The 27,078-nt window shown below is 35.5% G+C and overlaps 1 long non-coding RNA gene across 3 annotated transcripts; it reads left to right on the top strand.

Moving 5' to 3' along the window:
* Positions 1 to 663: 663 nt before the first annotated feature.
* On the top strand, positions 664 to 20,552 carry LOC109372939 (uncharacterized). 3 transcript variants are annotated; one of them, XR_002122125.1, is made up of 4 exons: positions 664 to 882; positions 16,574 to 16,740; positions 18,213 to 18,279; positions 19,773 to 20,552. It is a non-coding gene; the product is annotated as an uncharacterized LOC109372939 (long non-coding RNA). The 3 variants fall into 3 exon arrangements; XR_002122124.1 differs by lacking the exon at positions 18,213 to 18,279 and having other exon boundaries at positions 19,773 to 20,548; XR_002122126.1 differs by lacking the exons at positions 664 to 882; positions 18,213 to 18,279 and adding an exon at positions 9,679 to 10,800 and having other exon boundaries at positions 19,773 to 20,549.
* The last annotated feature ends 6,526 nt before the right edge of the window (positions 20,553 to 27,078 follow it).

Raw genomic sequence — 27,078 nt, forward strand, 5'->3', positions numbered from 1 at the left:
AGCTCAATCATCATCGAAGGATTCTGAGAATGATGTACTGCCCTTACACAGTAAGCAGTATTAGGAATTCATCGTAAGATAATACAGTTAAAACATGTCAACAAGTTAGATTATTATATTTGTAACTTGAATTAATGTAGAATGTAAAAACTTCTCAGTACTCTGCAATTTCTATGTACTGATACATTGTCCATTTATTATTTCAAAAACGAATCTTTTTGAAATGTCAGATAGTGCTGAAACATCTCCAATCCATTCAGACACAGACACTCTTCTAGCTTCTCTCTCTTTCTCTCTCTCTCTCTCCCTCTCAATCTTTCTTGATCTGTCTATGCATAAATGCATACACACACACACACAGATGCACACATGCACACAGCCACTGATGCGTACATATGCAACAATCAATCTCCATTGTATATGATGAAAAACCTCTTCACGCCATGTGGAACTTAAGACACAATCCCTTGAGTGCCTTTGCATTAGACCTGGATCTCGCTGTCACATCGGTTCAGAACTCTGTGTGATGCTTCCCAAGGTTATGTTGTTCTTTGGTCTTCCATTCTCCACATAGTTGTCAAAGAGCCCAGATGAAAGAATGCAGCGGCAGCGCTCAACCCTAGCTTGTCCATAAAAATATTTGATCGTGTGCACAGTGTAGATAAAAGCAAGAAGCCCTGGCAGCTCTTGTAAAGCAAGTTGAAACGAGGCAGATCATAACTTTGAAAGAGTCACTAGGACATAGCCTCAAACAGTGAGGCAGGAAAATGGGCGGTTGGAAACCACAGCGACTGCTGGAACATCTTCACATAGCTTTAAGGGAGCTTGTTAATCATTTTGAGCAAAGACGTCAGGCTGTCTGGAAACCCTAAAAAGAAAAGTGTAAGTATGTTTTTTCGATGGTAGGGGAAAATGCTAAGTAAAGAGCAAATATTATATGTTCTCCCATTTTGTTATGGAAGTAGTGGTACCATGTTTTTAACTGCATTTGTAGATCTTAATCACCAGTCATGTATTTCCTCCAAACCTAAAGTGGGATAAATAGTCTAAGACAAATATGTATATGTGTGTATGTGTGGAAAATGGATATGTGCATGATAATATCTAACACAGTGAAAAATATTGAGGAACTGGTCATTCTACTTTAATGAATATTTTAGATAATGAGATTATCTTCAAGTATCAAGAATTTTTAAATAAGTTTCCCTATTTATAACCAAAGCACTATATACATTACCACATTCAAAAAAATTTAGTATAATTTAAATTTTTCTTAATGACAGATTGTTTTTAAGATACATTTAGAGAGCTGGAAATATTTTTCAAAGTATTTTGTGTTCTCCATGGCTACTCATAATTATCTTACTGTAACTTCAAATTTTTCACTATTACCACTGTGCCCACTCCTGGTCACACTCTCCACCTCCTTCCATTTTGCCTTTTTACTAGCATATGAGATGATAAACAAGGTCATCAAGTAGTCCAAAGTGTCACTTACAGGAACTTTCAAATAAAAAATACCAGGCTAGTCTTCTCAAAGGCAGTTTCTCCCAACTTCGCAACTCAATGCCTAGGAAGATTCAGATAAATATAAAACCCAAAATGAAAACTAGGATAGTCAATTTAGCAGAGATCTCATGTACCAGAAGGCATATTTGATTGAACTGAAAACCCACTTAAAAGAAGGTGGTAAGGCCCTTCAGATGTTTTTAAGCTTTGCCCACTGGCCAGCTACTGAAGACACAGACCAACAAGAAAACAAAGCAGTTGCCCAACTATTGAATGGAGAGCAAAGCTTGACGCTGTCAGTTTGATAAATGCCCTTCTTGCTTAACGTCAACCCAGTCCTATCCTCTATCTAGTACCCAAAAGCACATGCACACACACACGCACGCACACACACACGCTCATAAATACTTTCTTCATCCTTTTAGAGATTAAAGCTTAAAGGAAACAGCTAGGTTAGAAGGCAGTAAAATGAACTGGAAGAAGAGAGTCAGGGTGTTTGATGTCATTTTGGAAAATGTAACCCCCTCAAGTTAAGGGTAGGTGGCAGGAAAAGCCTTAATAAATCCAAAAACATGGTGATTATAATTTCTATATATTCCTTTCTTTTTTTTTTTTACCTAATGGCTATATCACAGATAAGATTTTAATACTCAGAGAACTGGGCTATAAAAGCTGTGCACAGTAACACAGTGGCAGTGCTGGAATAAAGCCATAAGCAAACAATGAAATCAGGACAGGAGCAGTCAATACAGCCAATCTATGGAAAACGCTAGCCCTGGAGAGATCTCTCCTCATTCAAATAAGAGTAAGAAAGAGAAAACTATGTGGGTTTTGGAAAATATTGCAGAGCAAGAAAAAGAGGACCTCTTCCTGAAGGCTAAGGAGCTAAGCAGCCAGGAACATTGCTCTGAAAGTATGGCATTCTCAGAAAAACACAAAAGAGGCTAACACAAGGCCCATGCGACACAGGTGTAAAAAGCCTTTAAAAGGCTGTTGTTTCAAAAGACCTGATAGTTTAGAAGATTCTCAACTTATTAAAAGTGAGAGGCGTTAGATGAGAAAAGATCACAATCGCAATAATAAAATGCGCACTGGAGGTAACAGACAGTAAAACTGACAAAGAAAAACAATAAAATCCTATGTGGAGAGCAAGCTATATGAATTCCTGAATAATACAGATGAAAAATGGCACAAGAAAGGGAAGGAGTAAATAAAAAGTCATAATCTTGAAAGACAGGAAAGGACAATACAACCAAATTAATAGACGATGCTGTGAAAGAAAGCACAATGTCTAACTCAGAAATAGTAATGAACGATTTAATGAAATAAAATGTGCCTATGCTAAATAAATGACCAACATAAATATTGGAAAGGCTCAGTAATCCTTGAGCATAAAAATCATAGAATTGCATATTGTAATATGTATAAAAAATGAAGTTAAAATGAAAAAGAAATCCTAAAAGCACCCAAGCATTTTTTTAATTTAATAATAACCCAGTTAGTACTTATGACTTTCAAATGGTAAATGGCAGAAAAATAACACTAAATTTCTAGAGTATTGAGACATAAATATTACCCGAATTGGATATCCTGCCAAGCTGTTCTTTGGGGATGCAGGCCATGAAAAGATGTTTGCAAATATGCAAGAACTCAGGAGACATAATGCTACCATATGTAGCTTTAAAAATATTAATAGAAAACAGTGTTTTAACAGCTAGAGATTAATTACACATGATGTTAAAATAGATAAGCCACTACATAAAAACGCTGACAGTAAACATTAAATCCAATTCAATGGTACGTGTGTATTATACATTGGAAATATCCATTTAAACTTTACCTAAAAAGATATGACATAAATAATAGTTTATAGTAATTTGGTGGAAATTTCTAGATTAATGGTCTAGTGACCATGGGACTCAGAATATAAGGCAGATGAGGAAAGCGTTCCAACCTTAGTGGATACAGAGTGGTGAGGATGATGCTGAGCTAGGGGACATGTCTACCATCCAAAGACAGCAGCAGCTCAAATCCCTCAGTATAATGGTGCAATCTGGGCCAGATCAACACATTTCAAGAGAAGCCAGAGATCTATTGGTAACATTGCATTTAAAAATATATATATACACAGACAATCCAACAATTGAAAAAAACCACTGAAGGGTGCCAAACAAAACATGTGTTTGAGATTTGAGCCATTACTAACCAGGTTTTAACTTCGGCATTAAAAGAAAATGGGAAAGTTTTAGAATTACAAAGGTAAATAAAAGACCAGAGATTGTAGGTGGGAGGTTTGGGGTGTAGACATGTCTTGCCTTTCCGGGATAAAGTGGATCCAAAAGAAATATTGCATTGGAAAATTTGTAATACATAGATTACAAGTGTTTGGGGACAAACATATATTAGCAAAATTTTAAACTTTTAAATTATTGAATAAGCTAAAGCTAACAAAGCATTGCTAAATAGCAATGTGCTGCTGTGCAGATATCTGCTGATTGTGGAATTCAAACGGACACTACAGTGTTAAAATTAAATGGTGGTTAACAATTTGTTATACAAATGCTACTGAAAATAAAGCAGGATAGTACAAAAGTACTATTGTGAAACTAGGTAGAGCTGCAATGTAAAATGCGGTAAATAAAGTAAAATAGGTTACTTTACGCTGAAATATGATTTAGTGAGCTTTAAACACAGAATAACATAATGTTGCAAAATATAAAGAATGATCAATAAAAGGGTAATAAAATGCAAAATTTGTAAGGAATTGTGACTTTTAAAAATGTCTATATAAATACAAGCGTTTGAGCAAATATTAGTTCATAAAGAATATATCAAGACATTGTTTAAAACAGAAATTATACGGCCCAAATTTCTGATTTTTTACTGCCTGTGTTTCTCTTCAATTCAATTGCAAATGGTGATTGAGTCAAAGAGGAAGCCTAAACTCCAAATGTAGAAAGTAACAATGTAAATATGCTTATTTAAATATATGGCATGTGACCAAAGTTGTAGTCAGTTGCAAATGCATACCCTTAAATGCTTTCTTAATATTAACAAGAGGAAGAAATGAATAAAATAAACATTCAAAGTAAGAAAAAGAAGAAAAAACACTAAAGTAAACAAAATAAAGTGGTGAAGACAAAAGAGGGAAAAATGAAGTTAAGGAGGTTAAAATAGATTTTTTTAAGGTGATTAAAAAAATATAAAACTTAAGGGCCAATCAAACCAAAAGAAATGATGAGAGGTATACATAAAATTTTAAATGAGATAATTAACAATGTACATGGTTAAATATTTGAAAGATAATAGTATGTACAATTCTGTGCTGATTCATTTGAAATTCTTAATGAAATGTATGCTTTTCTAAGAAAACATGAATTACCAAATAGTTAACTTTTCCAGGAGTTGATCGTCAGGACAAATAATGAGAAGTAAACTAGTCTTGCAGACAAAACACAAGAGTACATGGCAAGAGACCGACACTCAAGCTCTTCCCTTCTGCTGGGTGAACTTGGACTAATCAGCTCCTTTCCTGACTGTCCCTTCCCCATCATTAATTGAGAACTTTGAAAGTGGTGATCACTGGGCTCTTTCTCAGCATCAAATCGTCTTGATTCTCCTACATGCTAATTCACATACAGGCATGCGTGTATGGAAGAATAGTAAAACATACAAGTAAGCAAAACTTCAAAGAATAATCCTTGTATTTCAGATCTTGCTCCCTCATCTGTGCCTTCACCCACTTTGACCTTAATCCCTATTAAGTTCAAACACCATAGCTAAGGAATGAAATACAGGCCAAGTAATTTAGTTCAATATTTTATGTATTCATTGGCTTGCCCCAGGATTCTTTCTTTTCTTCCTGTACCTTAGGAATATGTTTCTTTTCCCAAGTAAAAAGAAGTCATCTATGGTTCTTTCTTCTTGAACTCCTGGGGGTGGTTTCTAACACCTAAGTCTCCCCCCACCTCATACTTTGGTTCTGTGGCTTTTTAAATATATATATATATATATATATATATATATATATATATATTATTCTATGGAAAACAGCCAAAGTGAGCATCTGTGTTTCTGTTCTTCTAAGACCTCCACATCTTGCCCTTTCTCTGAAATTTTTCTTTGGAGTTGCATATCATTTGGCATTGCTCTTTTTTTAGTGAGGGTGACACGCTAAATCTTTTGTGATGGCTCCAGGATTCAGATATATTTTACCCCACTCCTGCTGCCAATGTATCAAGTTGGTCAGATCCTGAAACACCATCTGGTTATGATTTGAGTATAATGGGCCCTATACGTAAATCTGTTTATCAGATTTATTTCAAAATTATTTTTCCAACTAATTGCAGGCTATCATAATAGCCATGAAATGAACCAGAACAAATAGTGAAATTCCTTGTCAATGAAAACTGTGGAAGATGGAGAAGGTGGGGAGAAAGGAGAGGGAGCAGGGGAGGGTTAACCAAATATATTGAAAGCCTACATCTAACTACAATTTTCACTCTTCTCATCATTCCCCCATTTGTTAAAACAATTAGTCATATGATATAACCTAAGTGGTAGTGGTTCTCCTTTATATGTATTGAGGTTAACTTTTTCTATATCCTTTACAATTTTTGTTTGCCTTCTGAAAGAAGCTGTTTTATAACAGCCTAATTAGGCTCTCAGGTATGCACAAAATCATCCATCTGAGGGCATAACATAACACACTCACTATGGATGACACTTAAAGGACACTTATGCTATAGTATTTTCTCTAATAGCTACTTTAATACACTTCTCTTAAAGCTCCATATGAGCAAGTTTACAACTACATCCATCACAGGAACCTAGAACATAGATTGGCACTGCGTAGGCCCTCAATAAATGGTCTTGATGGACAAATGAACACATCATTTCATTTAATCTTTACAACACAAGATGTTAAGAACTGTAAACCTAATTCTTACACATGAGGAAATTGCGGCTTGGAGAGGGTAGGTTACTTGCTCACAGTTGCATTGTTAGTAAGCAGCTGAGTTAGAATGTAAACTCAAGTCTGACTGAACCCCAAGCCCTTGCCATTTTACTACCCAAATCCTACCACCAATGTACTAAAATTCTGCATTTGTTTCAGTTGACATGGGGCAGATAGCACTTTATAGGCATCTCATTGTATATTCAGAGCATGCACAAAAATCCTGGGTTAATCTTGGACGTTTCTGAACCAGAGAGGTATGTGGGTATGATAAATCCTAGAAGGGAGCCAGAATAAGGGTAATTACACACACCTGGCACAGCGCAGACCGAGGCTTCCGATCATCATTTAACATTCATAAGTAGTGACTAATTCCCTGGACACTTTCTAAGGATTTTAGGCCATTTTCTATGTCCTAATTAGAAACAGTGGTCTTTTCCACTCAAAAAAGCAAATATAAATGTGAATAAGATTGATAATTGTTATGCAAACATCTTTGACATTTTAACTAGCAATAATTTTAAATTTAAAAATCAAACCATTTAAAAATAATGTTAAATGACTTAAAAATCAACCAGAGATTTTTCTGTTTCAGAGTATACACACACATACATAGAAAAAGCCAGAAGTGAAAGGTAATAATGATTCATATTACAGTACTATGTCCTGGTAGACAAGACTATTGAAGGTAAAGTCTACATAAATATTCTTCCATTGTCAAAACGTATTCAAATGCTATGTAATCAAATAAGATGCACTATAATGGTAATTATCGTCTTTATTCAAAATAAATGTTAGGCATGCCTTCCATATGCAGGAGCCAGTTCTGTCTTAATTACTACCCATGTTATTATGGATTTTAAAAGTCCATCTTTGGGCCGGCCGAGTGGCGCGATGGTTAAGAACTGGCTTGGGACTCCAGAGGGCCCAGGTTTGGATCCCACATATGAGGGCCAGTGACGCTGCCCTCTTCAGCTAAGATGCTGAACGGCAGCTCAACCTGGAGCTGGGCTGCCTGAGTCGCTGGAGATGGCGTAGGCTGCAGCCTCTGTGGCAGTGGGTTGCCATGGGCTACCGTGTGTAGCCAGCAGCCAGCGTGAGCGGCCAGCAGCCGCAGTGAGCTGCCGTCCAGAAGCCGGCGACTGATCTGCCTCGCCCGGGAAGAGCGCAATGATGGTGCCAACTTGGGCCAGTGAAGCAACGTCCTCCACAACTAGACTGAAGAACAAAAGGACAGCAACTTGTCTGTTCCCCTTCCCCCAACTCCCCAATAAAAATCTTTAAAAAAAAAAATCCATCTTTATCTGGTAAAAGGGAGTTATCAGTCCTTCATAATAACCCCACAATATATTAAAAAATATTTACATGAACAATAGTTGTTGCAGTGTCATTGATATTATAAATGTATGAGTATTCTTTCTTCCAGAAAGATCAGAGGAATTCTGTTTATTATTCTACAATATATGGTGCCAAATCATTCCTTATTAGCATATATGTAGTAGTTTTGCCATTATTCATTAGTTAGATTTATTTAACATGTCATGTAATAGACATATTGTTCTCCATTAAATAAATTGGATTGGTAAAACAAAAAAATATGAGAACAGGTCAGAAATAAAATTAAACACCTTTAAGTTACTCATAATCAAAATCTAAAACCAGGTGATTCAGAATTCTTCTTAGATTTACTGTTTTATAATATTGGGTTGTCAGAAAAGTCATGACATTTTTTCTATGCTTTTTGTTGCAAAAATGCGTCATGACTTTTCCAACAATGCAATAATTGTGATGCTTCATTTACTTGGTTCATGATCTTGACATTGACCAAATTAATAATTAATAAATTAGCCCTTCACTTTTCAATATAAAGATTGACAAACTCTAGAGCCAACTGCATTTGATGGGTAAATCAAAATAGAAATGAATAATTATTCTAATTTTTGCTTGCCCTGAGAGTTATGCACCCCATAACATAAAATGAACAAATCCTGCCATTCAGAGCTTTTTTTAGATCCCGAACAAATCTGACTCTTTTTATCTTTGGCTGTCTTAACAAACTAGTCAACATAACAGTAAAAGTGAAAAAAGACCATTCTTAGCCTATTACTGTTGAGAATTTGATGTCATCCATACAAGCCAACTTACATTATACCCAGGGAATAAGACTATAATGTGATGCTAGTACCAATCACGGGCCTGCATTTCTATGTCTTGATCTTGGGAAGAGTCAGTTCTGGCCAAGTCACAATAGTCGGTGACAAACTTCTGGCTCTGTATGTGCTCACCAACTAGAATGTCTAAAATTCTATCCCCTGAAAACTAGCAAACAAAAGACAATGGTACAATTCAATCACCATGAAATGCCCATTTTCCATAGACAAATTTGGCAATTACTGCTAGAATTGTTCATTGTGATTTGGAAGTCCTTTAAGTCTACATAGAACTGATATTTACTTGTTTCAGTTCAAGCACTGGAAAGAGTGAAATATTACCTAAAGAAGAGTACATGGTGGCAAAGAGCAGAAGCTCTCGTGTTGGACAGGCTGACTTCAGTTCAATTCCTGATTGTACCTCTTCCTGGCCATTTAATCTTGACCTGAACCCCGTGAGCCTCAGTCTCCTCATCTTTAAAAAGGGCAGTAGTAGTAGTCTCTAATCAAAAGTCTATTTCTTGAGGTTATTTGTGAGGATTAAATGAGAAAATGCAAGTAAAAGAAAGACTTACAGTGCCTGGCACAGAGGAATGGCTAAACAAATGTTATCTATTATTTTTCTCTCTCCCAACACAAATATAAAAATTGCTTTGTTTTTGATAAATATTTACTGAGCATCAGCTATGTGCTGGGTATCATTATAAGCATGGGGTGTATCAGTAAACACAACAGAGAAAGATTCTTGTCCTTTCCAGTAGGTAGGGTAAGACTGAAAGTAACAATGAATGCATTGGGTTGACGGAAAATTCATGTTGTATTTTTTCTGTTTTTTGTTGCAAAAATGCGGCATGACTTTTCCAACAACCCAATAATAAATTAACTGAACTATGAAGATGTAGAAGGTGAATAACACAATGAGAAAGAAAAAAATAATTGAGAGGAGAGAAAGAATGACTAAGAGCTGGTGGCGAGACTGATTGCTACAAGGTGAGGCTACAAGGTAATATTTGCTGTTTTCAGTTCCTCAGAGAGTTTAAGAATTGTTAAACTTCTTTTTTCTTTGTAAAAGGCATTCTTTATAATAACAATTTTTTGCCAGTGTTATTCAGCAGTATATATTTTTCAAAATTAGAAGATTCACCATATGTCATCATCCCTCCTCAAAAATTGCTGAGTTGACAATTACAGAATCAATTGTTGACAACAGGTTATATAATCATCTCTAATATTATATATAAATCGATGCTGTCACAGAAAGCTTCTTTCTGGTTTCATCACAACTTTTCACACGTACTGTTCCTATCCAAATCTAAAGCTGTTTTCTATCAGAGTTGTTAGAGCTCTGAAATATTCACCTGGCAAACAAAGCCTTCCTGCTTTCAAAAAAGAAAAAAAAAATCCCCTCTCTGTGTTCCAAAAAGTCTATGGAAATCTACATGTTAAACCAATAAAAACCAGGCAGTAGCAGCATATGGAACATTTTTCCAATTATTTCCCCTCTAAAAAATTACTTTCTGCAGGTTAAATCTCAGGTGTTTTGGATATTGCAGATTCAATAGCTCTTTAAAATTTTAATTGGTTCACAGCCCGGTTCTGGAATAAATAACAAACTTGAGGAAGATTACTAACAGTTTTTAAAAGAACTTTTTGGGAGAGGAGGAGGGTTCCTTAGGTAACATAACTGAACTCCTTTGGATTTTAAAAACAAACATATCACAGAGTCTAAAAGAATATTATTTTGAAAATGGTTACTTGTTTCAGTTGAACCTAGAAAAATGCTGAGAACTACACAATTACCTTTTCAGAGGAAAAATGCATATATCTACTATTTTCTTCATTGTAATCTTTTTCATTTAATCACTTGCTTACTACTATGCAATCTACTGAAAGTGTTTATGATTCTGAGGAGTAAAATTTAAATAACTTTCCACTGGAAACATTAGCTTCTCTCTTTAAAGCAAACATTTTGAAAGCCTAATCCTTAAATTTACCTTCAGAGAATACTCTCTAGTAATTAATTCACTTTTTAATTGTTTTTAATTAAATACCTGATTCATAATTTCTGTTTTATTTTTATTTGTGATATGAATGCAAATCATTTTCTGTGGAATTACATGAGTGAAAGAAAACATGACTATCCCAACGCACACTGAATTTCCACTGAAATACTTCCCCCTGAAGGTAATGTTTTATCCAAAAATAATAATTAAAGGTTTTATTCACTTGCATAAGCCTTGACATTTTGAATTTTCACAAGGTGTATTTACCAGGAATGACTATTCTGAAAAAAATGGTTCTTCAATTTGTATACCACAGTCTCTAGCAACTTTTCCAAGTACTCGTTAATCTTTTTCCTGTTTGCACTCTTTTTTTATCCTCAACCCAATACAAAGCACAGCTAAGAATATAAACATGCATGTGCGCACGCACGCACGCACACACACACACACACACACACACACACACCTTGATTTCTTGAATGACAACCTTGGGAAAAGGTAGTGATATATAAAATAAAAATGAGACAGGGATGTTTTCTGTCCTAAAAATATGCATTAGCAAGAATGGCTGGATACATATCAGCCAAAGGGGGAATAAATAACAAATGTAGTGGAGATTTTGCCAACGGATCTGAGTGCCACCAAAGAGTTCTTGAGGTTTTTTTGCAACCTTTTTGGAATTTTCTCTGATTCTCTAGAGACCTACGAATACCAATTTAAGAATCATTGTTCCTAAGCATTCCATATAGTCTATAAGGTCAGAAATATCAGGATAAATTTGTAGAAACAAGGTTTCCAATCCAAATTCCAATTTCTCTAAAGGGATCATTGATTAAATTTTTACTCTGGGGTTTATGAGTCAGTAGACTATATTTCTTTTTGAAAATGTACACATCTGCATTAATCTACAATCTGCCAGTATGAATGAGTCCTTTCAAAACAATTCATTATTTAGAAAAGTCAATGGGTGGCTGGAATGTTCATCAGAAAGCAGCTGGTCATATATGCAACAATCTCTGTTAATTTGACACACATACAAGCTCAAGTCCCTCATGTGTAGGGAGGGTCCAAAGCATTAGCATAGAGAGAATAGTGGCGAAAAAACGTGTTTTCTTTTCTTGTCTCATACAGGCAGATAGGCTATTACTCACCCTTCAAAACCAGTATTATTCCTTTAAATAATGATTATCAAGGAATTTTATTAGAGAATTCCACAAATGAGGAACCAATATATCCTGATTTTCATCACAAATCCCTAGACTATAGAAAAATTCTCATGAACTTCTCAGATAAAACGGTAACACTTCTTGTAAGTATGTTCTCGCATTCACACATAAAGCTGTCCAAATGCCTAATATGGTTGTTTCCACATTGCAGAATCTGTTAATTGGATCTGCCTATGTTTTCCAACTCACAGTGTCCCGCAGTTCTAAGTATCTAATATAAACACTTCCTACTGAGACTCCTCATAAACCCTCAATTTTTTCTTCCTTGAAGTCAGCTAGTAAATTCAGATGGCCTAAATACTAAAAATAGACTTGGTTTTTAATTCTTCAATGACACAATTGAATCCCATACATAGAGTTTACTAACAATTATCCATTTTATAATCTTCCCCAAAAGACTAATGCAATGTTGATGTAAAAAGTACAAAGAAGGCAGGATGTTGTTTTGGCAATCTCAGAAATTAACTTCAAGAAATGAAACCATTTTCTCTACAATTTTTGTAGTTGTTATAACTTTGATGCTTATTAAAATAAGTACGTATACAGGAAAGAACTCAAACCTTAAATGTGCCTTTGATAAATTATTACAAAGTTCTCACACACATACCCACCAGCTTCCCAGAAACCTTCCTATGCTCCCATCTAATCTTTATCCAATACACAAAAGTAACCACCATATTTACTTTTATCACCGTAGATTAGTTCTGCCTGTTTTTGAACTTTATATGAACGGTATCATACATTTTGTACTGTTAGGTATTTAGCTTTTTTCCTCATCACTGTGTCGGAGATTCACCCATGCTCTGTGTATCAGTAGTTCATTCTCTTTTTTTGTTTTATAGTATTGCACTATATAAGCAGTTTTAATTTGTTTAACAAATACAGGAGCATTGAGATTTTATGTTTTGTCTTGTGTCAATTTTTTGTAAGTTGTATTTGAAGATGATCTTTTTAATTTAATGGCATTTGCTCATTATCTTTTCAAATCTATGGATCTATAGTAACATCATCATCGCATTCATTATATTAGTAATGCATGTTTGTTTTCTGCCCTTTTTTCACAATTTGTATTACTAGAGTGTTTATCAGTTTTATAAATCTTTTTAAATAACCTATGGTTGCCTTCTCTCTCTGTCCTCACGTGACCTTGCCCTGTGCATGCATGGAGAGAGAGAGAAAGCTCTGGTGTCCCCTCCTCTTCCTATAGGGATACATGTCCTATCAGATTAGAGCCTCACTCTTATGACCTCATTTAACTTTAATTATCTCTTTAAAGGTCCTATTTCTAAATACAGTCACATTGGGGTTTTGCGCTTCAACGTAATTGAATTTTGGAGGGACACAGTTCAGTCCCTAACAGACTCTATAACACTGAAACTGCAGTTACCCTGCCCTCTCAAATTTGTGCTACTTTGCCATGTTTTAATTCTGCATATGTTAAGCCCCACATACATTATTATTTATTTTAAATAGATAATATCCATGTATAGTTATTCTCTTATACTTACCTTTTCCTTTGCTTTCATTCGTTCTCACAATTCATCCAGGCTTCCATCTGCAATCATTATCCTTCTGTCTAAAATATCCCTTTAGTATATCTTTCAGTTAATATTAGCTAGCATGAAAGTATCTGGTATTATTTGTAATAGCCAAGATATACAAATAACCTAAGTACCTAAATGTCCATCAATGGATGAATGCATTAAAAAATGTGGCATGTGTAAAAAATGTGTACATACAATGAAATATTATTCAGCCTCGAAAAAAGAAGAAAACCCTGCCACATGTGACAAAATGAATGAAGCTGGAGGACATTATGCTAAGTGAAACAGGCCAGTCACAGAGGGACAGGCACGGCATGATTTTATGTATATATTTCAAATTGCCAAAGTCATAAAAGCAGAGAGCAGAGTGGTGGTTGCCAGGGGATGGGGAGAGGGGAAATGGGAAGTCATTATTCAACTGGTATAAAGTTTCAGTTACACGGGATGAATAAGCTCTAGAAACCTTCTGTACAACAGAGTTCCTATAGTTAGCGATACTGTATTGTAAACTTAACATTTTGTGAAGATGATAGATCTCATGTTAAATGTTCTTACCACAATATAAACAAACAAAAAATAATTTTTAAATTATCTGAAATATGAAAATATTTTAATTTTACCTTTTGAGGGGGCTGGGTGGGTAACAAAGCAGAAAAATAGAGAAGCTCTGCCTCGAAATTGCTTGAAATTTTGACATATGTGAGTCCCTACATTTCTTAATCAGAATGAAATGGCATGATTTAGAAATCACCTTTAATTCTGAAAACTATTTTTTTCTGAGAATGAAAATAATAGAATAAGCAAAAATTTTCTTGTCCCAAACTTTTGGTTATGTTATTATTATTGCTTTCCCTCCCCCCAAATATTTGAAAGCTGGTGTGCCATTCTATCCCTGATTTTTTAAAATGAAATATCTAGGGCAAATCCCTAATGAAAATAAAGCAGAGAGCTCATAGCAGGCATGCTAGCATTGCCAGTATAAAGTATGCTATTTCACTTATAAAAATGTGTCTACTATTAAAGTCTCCAGGCTCATAGACAACACAGAATCATGAATAAGTCAATGAAAAGGCAAAGACACATTCTTTTTCTCCCATAGCCTCATGCCATTCCAAACAGGCCAGCCAATGTAATGTTGCCTATTCCTTTTCCATAAGCTCTTCTGTTCAGTAGAAATTTATCATAATAGCTAGAGAAAGGGACTACCAATAAGCACTAGGAAAACAATTTCTGTTTTAAATTTAATACCAAAATTTAGCATTAGGCACTTTAATGAGTATCATATACCACAAGTGTATTACTATAAATACTTGCAATTATGAGTACATTGTATAAGAGGGTTATACAATGGAAGAAAATCAGTGAGAAGAGATACACAGTTAACTAAAGAAATGCAAACTTAAAAGTTAAAATTAAATTCTCAGAAACTTCTATTATAGAATCAAAAAAGAAAGGCCTATTTGCAAATTTAAAATAGTGCTTTAGTGTTCATCAAAATTTGTCTTCCATTACAAGTGTTCCCTTTAATTTCCAACATACTCTCACATAGGCAAGCTCTGTTTATTCCAAACAATGTTTTTTTATTTCACTTTGGTCATTTCACTTTTATATATACCTTCTATTAAAGAGTTCCTCTTATTAGCAACCTGATAATTCAGTGAATCCAAGAATTCTAGATCAGTTGTTTAGAATGATTTACACAGAGAAAATGGCTTCTAAATTAAACACTTGAAATTGTTTCACATATCAGTAAGTTTTATGTATGTGGAGGGGTATATCGCATAGGAAAAAAATATGTTAAGATAATACGAAGAAGTGATCATAACCTTCAAATATTTTTCACTTTAACCCTTGAGATTAGTTGAGTTGGTTTAGGTTATACATTAGTTCAAGCATAAACCAAAAAGTTTAGTACTGGTGCCAGCGCTTCAAGAGCTCAGAGGAACAAAATCCTGCAGAGCTGGGACCCAGACCTCCATGGGGGAGCCTCAGCCAGCTGATGCTGACACCGGTGATGGCACGATGGCGCTAGCTCTTGGAGTGTAGAAAAAAACGGCAACTGGTACCAACAGCTATTGCTCAAACCAAATGCTGGAATGAAGAGCCATTAGTAAAGTGAGAAATCAGAGAGCAGCATGTCCCCTCTTCCTCCCCCAGATTCCCTTCAGTGCCCCCTATGAGCAGAATCTAACAGGAACTCCTCTGGCAAAGGTAAAGGATGCCTGCACAATCCCAACCCCAGTATCTCAAAGCAAAGTATAAGGGGATGAGTTTGGAGCTGCAAGCTAATACTTATAGCCAGCACTCAGAGAGGCATTCAACTTCCCAAAGGATACAGCGGTTTATGACCTAAATAACAATTCATTAAAAAAGTAAAAGGGGCTGGCCAAGTGGCTCAGTTAGTTAAGAGCTCACTCAAGAGTACCAGCTCTGAGCAACAGGGTCACCGGTTCAATTCCCGGCCCAAGCTGAGCTGCTGCTGAGCTGTCAACAGGTGGCAGGATGGCTCTGCTACTCAGCTTAAAAAAAAATAAAAGGGGAACATGACGAGGAGCTTGCCAGCTAGAGTGTCTGCATTAAACACTTATGAATCTACAGATCAACACAGTTTAGTCATGAAGCTATGATACATACAAATTATAGCTTGAGGGCCAAAAGTGATTAAAGAGGAATTTCATTCTGTGACCTCTTGGATGACATTAAAGTGATTAGAATAAAAAGTCTTTAGAAATACCCATTAAAGTACCCTTTGTTTTCATCTCACTTTCCTCACAGCTTTCTTTCTCATCCATGCTTCCTCACCATCCAAAAGAAAACAAACAAACAATAACAACAAAAAACCTTCCTTCCTCTACTTCCAGTCCTTGAGGTTTTCTTTCCTCCTCTTTCACAGTCTTATATTGGTTTGCCATTAATTATAAACTAATTAGTTATTAATTAGCATATTTCCCTGTAATATATTATTTCCCATTGTGATCAATAGATTGCATTAATGACCCCAATTCTTTGCCCTTCTTTGTATGTATGTTCTTTTTCATGAAACTCCATAGCTCCAACCTACCCTCACATAAGTCTCAGACAGGTGATTTGCTTTGGCCAATGTAATTTTGGGAAGTAGAACAAAAGCAGAAGCTTGAGTAAGCATTTGCCCAATTGGATTTGCTCTTATCCTTGCCTTTGACAGCACCACGAGAGTGTCTCAGGCTAGCCAGCGGAGGATGACAAGACACTTGGACCAGACATCGCTGTCATCCTAGCTGGCAACCAGTCTACACAAGACCTGTACATAATTCTGGTCAGATGAATAGCCCCACCAAACCCAGCTGAAATCTTTGACCATGGAAGGATGAGGTAAATAATTTCTTATTATCTTAAATTACTGAGATTTGAGACAATATGATATACATTATTATCATGACAACAGGTAACTAATAAACTCTTTAACAGAAGCAAAACAGGGCTGGCAATTATAATATTCTCTTTGGAAGGTTGAGGAAAGAATAAATTCTGTGAATATTTATTCATTAATATCCTCTGTCATATTTCAGTTAAAGTTAAGCATATACACAAAAACAAGTACAAATTCCAATCTAAGAGTTAGATGATTAGAGGCCTATTTATAAGAAAAATATGAGTACTATCTATGCTTAGAACTAATTCAGAAGAACTTTATTTTGAAAAGCTTCAAATATTATAGTCAAGTTTTCATTACAATTCCCTAAAAAAAGAACTTACAAGTCAAATAGAAAATTATAAGGAAACAACGATGTATTCAGGAGTTGTTTTTTTTTTTTAATTTAGGTCAAATTTTGAAAATATTTTCTAGCTCATTTATGCTCTTATTCAGAATTATTCCTTTCTCTCAGACTTTCTCATGCCTTATATAACAAAAATAGTGAATAAGAGATGTAAATCATACCAAAAACTATGGAACTGTATTCAGTCTCCAAGAAATTTGGATAAGTAAAAAATAATAATTAAAAAAATATTACTATGGTATGTCTGAATTCTTTCTTGATCAATTTTTTTTTTTTGGACAAAATCAGGTCATTATGAGGAAAAAAGATAGGTAACTAGCCACTCCCCTCTCCTAACTTGAAAGAATTGAAGTTGTCAGTAGATTATTCAAGATGAATACCAAAAAGGTAAAGGTGTAAAGTGATGTAGACACCTATCAATGTGCTTACCTAACTAGTGCTCTATTGTAGCCTTGCTTCCAGAGCCAAGGTATAAAAAAGAAGAAAGAAATTACTAACTTGGGCCACAAACCCAATGGCTGGCTATTAGAAAATACAGTGATTCCTAGAGTATTCCTCTTTCTATAACACTGCCTCCTCCGTTTACAGATCTAGTCCCTTTTCCCTCACTTGCCACACATGGTCAGCACCTCCCCAGTGCATTAAATATCAGTTAGAGTGAACATCTTTGGACAAAAGGAATTTCACTGAAGTAATAAGTATGGAAGCCATATTGGCATGAGCTGAAAAATAAATGATATTGGCACACATTAGGGAGACAGATCAATGGAATAGAACAGCGAGTCTAGAAATAGATCCAAGAACATCTGGAAAAGTAGATACGATAAAGGTTGCATTTCAAATCAGTGAGGAAAGTGTTTAATAAAATTGAAACAACCAGGTAGCTATCTGGAAAAGATTAAAGTTGGACCCATACCTCAAGCCTTACTTCAGGTATATCAATATTTTAAAGTATAAAAAATGGGGGGAAAAAGTTAGAAAAGAAAACAGGGGAGCATTTTATAAAACTAATCTCAAAGCTCTTTCCAAGCGTGATGCATAAACTAAAATAATATTTTTCATTAGGAAAGCATTTTCCAAAAGATGTGACAAAGTGAGAAAAAGTATTTGCAACACCTATCACAGATAAAAGGTAAATTTCCCTAATAAAGTTTCCATAAATCAAAAGCAAAACACAGAATGTGTAGTATGCTTTCATTTGTGTAAAAAAAAGCAATTTATTATATGAACTTGTTTATATATAAGTGAAATATCTCTGGAAATATATATGAGAAATTATTAATTATGTCTGCCCCCGAGAAGAGAAAATGGGTGGTTAGAGTTCATGAATGGAAGATAGATTTTTCACTCTATAGCCCATTGAACTTTTAAATTATGAACTCTATGAATGTACTATTATAGTCAGAAAAAATAAGTAGAAAGTTTAATTAAACTATTGCATTTATTAAAGAAATTGGGAACCTCATATTTTAATCGGGATGGCTGGTGCTTACCACACAAAGAAAATCCCCCAAACCTCAAAGCTTAACATACATGAGATTTACTTCTCACTCCGTAAAGTCTGATACATGTTGGATGGCTCTTCCATGTCTAGTATCCACTACAACTGAACTTGTGGTCTTCAAGATTGGTTGTAGTGGAAGGCAAGTATGAAAAGATACACTGGCTCTTAACTGTCCCAGCCCAGAACTGACATGCGTCATTTTTGCAAACCGTTGGCCAGAACCAGTAATATGGACCCCACTTGACTGCAGGAAGGTTTGTGAAAGAGAAGGAGAAGGAGAGCATGCACGGAATACCTGGTAGTCACTATTGAGTTTTCCATCCCTCAGTAAATTACAGTTGACTCTTAAACACCCTGACTCCCTTGCAGTAAAAAATCTGCATATAATATTTAACTCCCCAAAAGCTTAACTACAAGTTGTCTTGGTAGCCACAGGGAATTATTTCAGGATCTTGTGTGAAAACCAAAATCCATGAATGCTTGAGTCTCTTATTAAAAAACAAAAACAAAAACATGGCATAGAGCAATACATACAGTTTTAAATAAAGATTTTTGCAATTATAAGCCTCATACTTTATGTAAACTATTTTTATGGGCTGTTGATTTTTTACCATGTTAAAAAAGCATATTAAATACTCCAAATAAAGATACATAGAAGAGACCCCTAGAATGTTTTAGAATACCCAGGTATATCCTATCGCAAACATACAAGAGTGAGCTTTAACCTAGAACAGCAATATGAGTAAAAGTACTGTTGATCACTCTAAATTTGGATATGGCTCGAAATGTTTGAGTTCAGACATTTTCAGCTGTGCCAGGTACAATTAAACAATAGTAGTCCACACAGTTGTTAAGCAAACAGGTAGATGAGCTCATACTATCCATTTTGTCAGGGTCTTTGAGCCAAGTCATCACGTGTCAAGCCAGGGAAGGCCACTAAATGTATACTACCTCCACAAATTACAAAGAATGTCTAAGGGAAAGCCAATGCAATGTCCTGCTGCCTATTTTTATCCTGGAAAGAACTGTTTGTGTTACTACTTAATTTTTGTCTCTCAGATCTACTCTGAGTCCAGATTGTGAAACTGTTTTTTTTTGTTGTTGTTTTTTTTGCTTTGCAGCTAGAGAAATGAGGTCTCCTCAGAAGTTGAAAGCAATGAAATAGATGACTGGATGGCTTTATATTATTCTTTTAGGTACCAGGGGATGAACTGTAGACATGATTTTTAGCAGCATAAGTTAGCTTGTCTCCATTCTGCAAACGTGTTTATTTACCAGAAAGATTCCTGTATCCGACTCAGGAATATTAGCTGTCCGAATGAGAGACTCAGGAGACAAGACAGAAAGCTTTGGTAATTGGGACCTAGATTGAGGGATTACCCCCCAGAAGTGAAGAAAAGAATTGGAGAAGAGATCGATCAACATTTCAGCACAGGGACCAACGCAAGAGAAGTATATCTTAACATGTCATTTTAATGGAGCATGAAAGTGTCTGCAAGAGCTATGTGTGAACAGGGCATTTTACCTCTTAAATGGATACTATTTTTGTTTACCTTTAGTGCAAATACCAAGGAGCAGGGTGGGCTGTCACACGTAGAATGTTGAGTCATGAGCACACCCTACTGGTTTCCTGTGAGACAGCAATAAAAGACAATAGAAGGTCTCCAAGATACTTGTTTTTTTGTTTTTGTGCTTTGTTTTTTTAAATTACAGACATGATGAAACACACAATACTTCATAATTTTAATATTATACTCAAATAATAGTAACATGTATATTATGTATATGTTAATACAGATTACTATATAATACATATATTTCAACTAAATCAAATCATTTCTGAAGTTTGTAGATGTCTTCATGTGCCTTCTTTCCCTCTTTTTCTATTTTTAAGATTGTTTTAACACTTTCAGTTCTCTTTTAGTTTCAGCAGGCTTTGAATGCAACCCAAGGAGGATTCTTTTCAAGTGAGTCAGTCTGATCCTGGATCCACAGAGCCACCTGCAGATGTCACACTGAAACACTGCTCTTGACACACCACCTGTTTTCCCTTGTTCTCCCTTGGTTTTTGCTTTCATCAAGCAAATTCTTCAAACAGCTGGGTGGTGCCAACACATGGAGCCCCCTGGGGAGTACATTTTTGCTCCACACTAGAATGCCAAACTTAATTGCTCAGTCACATTTAGGGTACTTTTTGTATTCTGTGGATACTCTAATCACGTTAGGCATATTTGAATTAAAAAATAACAGTCTCAACCACATACGATGGACAGAAATTTATTTAAGTATGAATGTTAGGGAAAGATCAATATGCATCCATAATTGCAGACTATTTTCCCTTGGGTATATAATAAAGGAATGTGTTACTTGATTATTTTTAACTCTTCCTGACTGAGAGCCATTGCCTAGAAAGAGATGCTTGCGGGGTCACAGTGGTGAATTTAGAAAGTTTGGGGTTTATTCTTTTGTTTTGTTTTGTTTTGTTTTGTTTTGTTTTATTCAGTAATAGTGACCAAGACCACATAGCTATTTTTATATCATGATTTTATTACATCTCCAAAAGCAATGATTTGGAATTTCACTGTTACTGTATTCTCAGGGTCCAGACAATAAGGAATCAGGAACTTATAACTAAATTCCTGTAAGTAAAAAGGGGCAAAGAAAAGCAAATTTGTCATTCTACTTTTATGTAGCTCAACATTTTGTTTTAGAGATCAAAAAACTATATGAATACAATGGTACAAAAGGAATTTCTTCCCACCTTTTATATCTATCAAGCATAGAAATAATTTTATAACCAAATATTAAACCTTTTCCAGTATAATAAAATAAAGGTCAAAAAAGCATATGTAGGCACAAAATATAATTAATACTTGGCAGTGGTTTCCTTCCATTTGATTTTGGCTCAGAGCTAACTCTGACCCAAAGAAGTTTCAACCACATCATTCATTTACAGTGGCAACATTCCTTAATTTGTGGCTAACTCTTTCAAAACTTTGAATCCCATTTTGTTTCTAAAATTGAAATTTAATAGCCAATTGTGTCAAAATGGCAAGGTAAATTCCATGAGTCCAGGTGCTGTATCTATCTTCAGTTACCTCTATGAAATCCGATATGCATCCTGCTACCAGATTAATCGAACAAAGCAGAACTTGAATTGTATCATTCAAAAGCCTTTAATAGCCTCCCAACTACCTAAAAAATTAAATTCTAAAGTTTTATTCTAACATGCAAAGTCCTCTTCAATCAACTTCTCCATCTTTTCCTCCTATTTATTCCCTTTTGGACTTTCCTATGTTTCAACCTAACTGAATTATATTCTGCTTCTTCGAATGCATCTTATGCCTTTCTCTATGTGACTTGGATGCTGCCTAAAATTTACCATTGATCAATTTAAATTATCTTCAAATTACATCTAACAACAGTGATGATGACAATAGTGATAAGAGTAGCAGCAAGCATTAGCAAGGGCTCATTATGTGCCAAGCATTGAACTGTGCACTGTCTATGTGTTATATGAACTAAGCACTTGTCACATGTGATAGTTCATTTATTCCTCTTGGCAGCGTAGGTGGTAAGTTCTATATTTGATGAGGAAATGAGATACAGTAATAAATAACTTGTCCAAGTTCCTATGTCTTATATGCAGAACAGCCCAGATGGGAATGCCTTCTGATTTCTCAAAAGCTGTAAACCGACTTATTCTGATTTGTCAGGCAGAACATTTAACCTGTTTTTGGTAGAAGTTGTAGTCACCAACAATTTTAGCCAATATGCAAGAAGTTGTTCACACTCCTGTACTGTAAACTAGCAAAGTCCACCTTTCTGTCTTCTTAGAGATACAGCCATTACCAGCCAGAAAGCTCATTTTAACCAAAAAAAAAAAAAAAAAATTCCAGAAGCAAGATCACATTTACCTTGATGCCAACAGAAAGCACCATTCTGTATTGGTGGTTGGATATAATTAACTTTTTAACATTTAGCTATATAACACCACCATTTACTTAGGGGAATTTGCAAGGTCAAACTATTCTTTAATAATACTAACGTGTTGGGCCGGCCAAGTGGCGCGATGGTTAAGAACTGGCTTGGGACGCCAGAGGGCCCTGGTTTGGATCCCACATATGAGGGCCAGTGACACTGCCCTGTACAGCTAATACGCTGAACAACAGCTCAACCTAGAGCTGGGCTGCTGGGAGTCGCCAGGGACGGCGTAGGCTGCAGCCCCTGCTGCAGTGGGTTGCCATGGGCTACCCTATGTAGCCAGCAGCCAGCGTGAGCGACCAGCAGCCGCAGTGAGCGGCCGTCTAGAAGCCGGCGACTGATCTGCCTCGTCTGGGAAGAGTGCAATGATGGTGCCAACTTGGGCCAGTGAAGCAACATCCTCCACAACTAGACTGAAGAACAAAAAATGACAGCAACTTGTCTGTTCCCCTTCCCCCAATTCCCTAGCACTGTTCCCATCACCCTAACTCCCATAAAAAAATCTTAAAAAAAAAATAATAATAATAACATGTTATTTGCCTGTTAAACAGTGTTTCAGTTTTTACACTGATGGTACAAAAGCAGAGGTTCCAAACTGTTTTAGGAGTCTTTGGTTCTTCACTGACAGTGCATTTACAAGGGGGGAAAAAGTTTCACTTAAGAATGTCCTTGAGAAAGCAATAAAACATTGTTTATGAAATCTAGACCCATGGGAATATTTCTTTTAATGTTCTGCATGCAAATTAAAATTTATATGATGTGCTTATGCTGTATACCAAAGCATGGTAGTTGTCTCAGGTAAACCACTTGTGTGGTTGTGTTGGAGCTGAATTACATGTTTTTATCATCAAATGCTATTTTTACTTGAAATAGAAACTAAAAGACAAAATGTGGTTTTTCAATCTTGGGTATTTGGCCATTATCTTCACAAAAGTAAATGAAGTGAGCCTGTTACTTCAAAGAAAGCAATTGACAATATTTGTTGCCAGTGATTACATTGGAGCTTTCGAGCAAAATTGAGAATTTTAGACCTTTTTCTTCACCATATTGGCAGTTGCCCAATATTTATAAACTTTTCTCATGAGATTAGGGGTTATGTTAATGACTGTGGTTATTTTGATCTTGTAAAATGAAGTATGTTAACATATGGAAGATCTGCATAAATCAGTGCACCAATATTTCGTAATGGCCGAGGTATGATATTACCAAATTTCGCATGGATAAAAGATCCATCCAGAGTGCAAGACAGGCCAATGTTTTAATGGAGCAGAATACAAAATGTTCATGGATAATGTTTCAGATTCCACATTGCAACTAATCTTCAATAAATTTTCACTTGTTATGTTGTGATATAATACCAAAAAAAAATCCAAAATTATCTGCAAAGGCTATTAAGCCACTTCTTATTTTCCAGCTGCATAAGTCAGATGAGGTAGGAGGACGAGTTTGCTTTATGTGCTTCAAAACAGTGTTTCTCAACAGACTGAAAGCAGGAACTTGTGAGCATCTAGGTGTCATGTAATAACCCAGGCACTAAAAAGAGTTTCAAAAATGTAAAACAATGTCATTCTTCCCACTTTTTTTAAAGAATAAAGTTATTTTTCATAAGTATGCATGTTTAACACAATTCACTTATCACTATTTTTAATCTAATTAATAAATCTTTTAATTCCTTTCAATTTTATAATATTGAATTTTATAATATTGAATATAATACAGAGAGTGCCAAAAAAGTACACACATTTAAAGAAAGAAAAAAACTGTATTAAAATTGTAATACTCAATATATACCAATAACAAAAGTTGAATACAAATCATGCATATACAATTTTTTAGCACCCCTGCTATGTTTTTATGGGCTTTTCACTAAATTTTAAGAGTGTGCATGGATTTCAAAAAGATTATATACCACTGAACTAAGTCATCATCTCTAAGCATAAGGAATATAAGCCTTGCTGAATTCTAATACACTGTTCTCAAAAGAATGAATGTTTCTGGAAAACACTTAAACTAAATCACATACCTTGAATATCTTTAATTTTACCAATGAGAACCCATTTTACCATTTACTATAGTCATAAAAAAATCTAACTCACAAATGAGAAGCATTGCTGACATTCGCAGGGTGATTAGAAAAGCCTGAGGTGTTGACGCAAATGAGGCAAGAGCCTGTGCAGTGGTGGGTACAGGGGCTTTCTCCTTAGAATGCTGCTGACAACACCTGGACCGTAAATTCCCTATCAGAACACAGAATTCAGCCACTGAGTTCTTATTTTGACCTGCTCAAAATAAGAAACACATAATACTACCCCATCTATGCTAAAGTATTTAAAGTAAAATTATAGGCACTGTAACCAGATGCCACCTGTCTTTGAATCTCTTGAGTGATTTTTATGTGCCTCTTTCAGGATACCTATTTATGTATTCTTCCATTTTTGTATTGAAAGGTTATGTGCATTTATTTTATTCCCTATTGTTTTCACAAATGCTGACGTATTACCTATCTGACTACTACAAACAGAAATAATGTATGATAATTAGGCAAAGCAGATACTAAGAAGCAAGAAAAATCTAACTATAGTTGCTAAGAGAGAGCTGGGCAGGTGAAACACACAATTCCAGGAATATGTAGGGAGAAATAGTAAAGAATAGTAAAGAAGAAATAGATATCCCACTGAGAAATGAAATACAGCAATGACCACCTAGGAGCAGATAAGATTTGGCCACAAAAAAAGTAAAAATTGGACTGGCCTAGTGGTTCTGTTGGTTAAGAGTGTGAGCACTGAGCAACAGAGTCACCAGTTCGATTCCCACATGGGTCAGTAAGTTGTGCCTGAGCTGCCAATGGGCAGCCGGATGGCAACTGGACTTGGAGCTGAGCCAGCTATGCCCTCCTAAGATTGAAGGACAATAACTTGGCTATTCCCTTTCCCCAGTTCCCCAACACTGTTCCCCTTCTCCAATTCCCCAATAAAATCTTTTTTAAAAAAAAAGTAAAAATAACAAACATCCAAAACAGTTAGTAAAGATTTTTCAACCCACCAGGAACTCAGGGATGGGACTAAAGGTCTGTGGAGAAAGAAAATAGAAAATGAAGTTCATAATCTTAGAGAGATTTGACTGCTAATTAGTTATAAATTTAAAGACACAGGAAAATGGAAATAAGAGAATATTCCATACTGGAAATTTCATCCTCACTATGAGTTTATCAGCACTTAAAGTCACAATGCTATTGACATAACATGGATAAATAACCCCAGAAATAGGAAAACATTTATCCATAAAGATATATGTGCTCTGATGTTCATTGCAGCTTTATTTACGGTGGTCAAGACATGGAAACAACCAGTGTCTTTCCATAGATGATTAAATAAAAAAGATGTGGTATACATACACAATGGAATACTATTCTGCCATAAGAAAAGATGAAATAATGTCATTTGTGACAACATGGATAGATCTTGAGATTATTATGCTAAGTGAAATAAGTCACACAGAAAAAGTCAAGAACCATATGACTCCACTGGTATGTGGTATATAAAACTGAAAGCAACAAAGGAACAAGACAAACAAATAAAGAAACAAAAACTCATAGGCACAGACAATAGTTTAGTGGTTACCAGAGGGTAAGGGAGAAGGGGGGTGGTAGATGAGGGTAAACGGGATCAAATATATGGTGATGGAAGCAGAACTGACTCTGGGTGGTGAACACACAGTGTGATATGTGGATAATGTATTACAGAATTGTACACTTGAAACCTACCGTATTTGCCGGCGTATAAGACGATTTTTTGGCGCTGAAAAATATGCCTCCAAGTCGGGGGTCGTCTTATACGCCAGGTACACTTCAGATAGACTGCCCATAGTGCTTGCCCCGTGCCATAGTGGCCTCCCGATGCCCGCCCACTTCATTCCACATACTGTTCAGGCATCAGCAGCACTGCTGGGTGTATGCTCGGCTGTTATGCAATTTTGCTGTTATGCGATTTTACCACACTTGCAAAATCGCACACAGCCGACCATATAACAAACTCTGTATTTTGAGTGGAAATGTTAGGGGGTCGTCTTATACGCCGGCAAATACGGTATGTAACCTTACTAACCATTGTCAGCCTAATAAATTTTAATTTAAAAAATAAAAATAAATATATAAATTCAGAAACATGGAAGGACAGATTCAAAGCTGTAACTCTTAAAAGCATTTGGGAGAAAACAATTCAAACCCAAGCACAATCTTGGAGAAAAAAACAACAACCTGTATTTTTATTCCTAGTTTGACCATCTTCTAGAAATATAACCTTGAACAAAATATACAACTTTTCTAAATCTTAGTTTTTTCATTCCTAACATGGAGGATAATATTTTTTTCTGATGGGACAGTTTATGAGTATTTAATATTATGTGTATAAAAAACAGTATATACAAGTTTGTTAATTTTTTTTT

The sequence above is a fragment of the Hipposideros armiger genome, unplaced genomic scaffold (assembly GCF_001890085.2).
Source record: "Hipposideros armiger isolate ML-2016 unplaced genomic scaffold, ASM189008v1 scaffold_679, whole genome shotgun sequence".
Taxonomy (NCBI): domain Eukaryota; kingdom Metazoa; phylum Chordata; class Mammalia; order Chiroptera; family Hipposideridae; genus Hipposideros; species Hipposideros armiger.